This window comes from Zingiber officinale, chromosome 7A (genome assembly GCF_018446385.1).
Source record: "Zingiber officinale cultivar Zhangliang chromosome 7A, Zo_v1.1, whole genome shotgun sequence".
Classification (NCBI taxonomy): domain Eukaryota; kingdom Viridiplantae; phylum Streptophyta; class Magnoliopsida; order Zingiberales; family Zingiberaceae; genus Zingiber; species Zingiber officinale.
The window spans coordinates 100,717,055-100,718,717 of NC_055998.1; the positions used below are offsets into that span (position 1 = coordinate 100,717,055).

Genomic DNA, 1,663 nt, shown 5'->3' on the forward strand with positions numbered 1-1,663 from the left:
TAACAAGCACACATAATAAATAAAAGCAATAAATATGGAAATTATTTTTCCAACTATTATGGCCTTTTCCATCACTGTACTTCGTATGCTCTTGCCCTAGGGTTCATGTCGTCGGGTCCATTGAGCTTCCTTTTTCCGCTGCGCCTCTGGTCCTCAACAACACCACGTCTCGCAAGGATACGATCCGTGACAATAAAATAAAATTTTACATACATCGATCCTATATTCCACTAGGGAATGTACATCATGTCTAGATCGAACATAAATGTAAAATCCTAGGGCTAATACAGCTCCAGCTGTGAGATCTCGGAAAATTTAAATAAATAGGGTTATTGCAGAAATAGCCTTATAAAATTTTTCCGGAATTTTTAGAAATTTTCTGAGAATTTTTCGGAGCTCGTACGACGGGTTTTGCGGGGATTAGTTTCGGGTACGGATAAAGCCGAGTTGGGATACCCGTTTAAATGAGGAAATGATTATTTATATAATTCCTTTTTCCTTATTTCTTTTCCCCCAAAACCGCCGATCCCTACTTGCCTTCCCCGATCTCCCCTCTTCCTCTTCCTCTCTCTGTTCTCTCGCGGACGGGCGACACCGAAGCAAGCCGAGAGCTCCGGTGATCTCCTTCGGCCGGCATCGACGCCTAGTAAGCCCAGATCCAGCCGAAGCCTCCTCCTCCTCGCTCTAATCTTTCCGAAGACTCTCACGGGGACGAACCGACGCCGAGTGTGGACGAGTCGACGCCGACGATCGCCGGTGTAGATCTATCTGCGGAGCTTGCCGGAGATCAATCAAGGAGACAAGGATCATCTTGATTTCCTCTGCTCAACCCTTCCCCGATCTTTCTTCTCGTTTCTGCCGACCCTCTCTCCCCCGATCCGATCACCGGCTTGAATGCCCTAGGGTTTCGAAGGTAAGCAACTGGTTCCTTCTTTTCCCTCTCTTGTTGCGATCTTGGAGGTTAGGGCTTGTTTCGGTTTTGATCCTTGTTGGAATTGTGATATCTTCTTTCGGTTTTGAGCTAGGAAGGAGAGATCGGATCCAATTACGTGCTGTAACCCACAGATCGGTTCTGGGATGTTTCCTTCTTTGCTGTGATTGAGGTTTCGGTTGAAGTGGGGGAGGATTTCAGCAGAGTTGCTGTGGTTTCTTTGATCCAGCAAGGAAATTCCTCTCATTGTGCTGTCGGCAGAGGCTTCAGATCAGTGAGGTGAGTTCTACTCCCTGTGAGCTACTTACATGTGGATTATGGTTGTATTAATTGATACGTAAGGTATTGGTTTAGGGTTAAATTGTATTACTATACGAATTAGGTTTATGGGTTGATAGGATCTCCTAATCTAATGGGTGATTAGGGATTAGGTAACTAATCCTAATCGACCATTGGATTTAGTTAAGTGTGATTGTTTAGTTGGATATTGGACTGTATCTAATCTAATGGAGAAACCCTAATCAATTGTTAGATTAGTTTAGGAAGGATAATGATGACGTGATTAGGGTTTTACCCTAATTTAGTTTTTTAGAATTTTATTTAGCTATTTCATTTAAATTTAGCTAAATGAAATATATATGTTGTTTGACACAGGACTCTGATTCGAGACGGGCGTCTCGACTTCGGATTTGGATTGTACCTGCTATTTGAGGCGGGTACCCTTTGACTTAT

General features: G+C 43.4%; 1 long non-coding RNA gene across 1 annotated transcript; it reads left to right on the forward strand.

The window, feature by feature from the left end:
- The first annotated feature begins 707 nt into the window (after window positions 1-707).
- On the forward strand, window positions 708-1,663 carry LOC122000309. The gene is made up of 3 exons (XR_006117067.1): window positions 708-913; window positions 1,026-1,210; window positions 1,586-1,663. It is a non-coding gene; the product is annotated as an uncharacterized LOC122000309 (long non-coding RNA).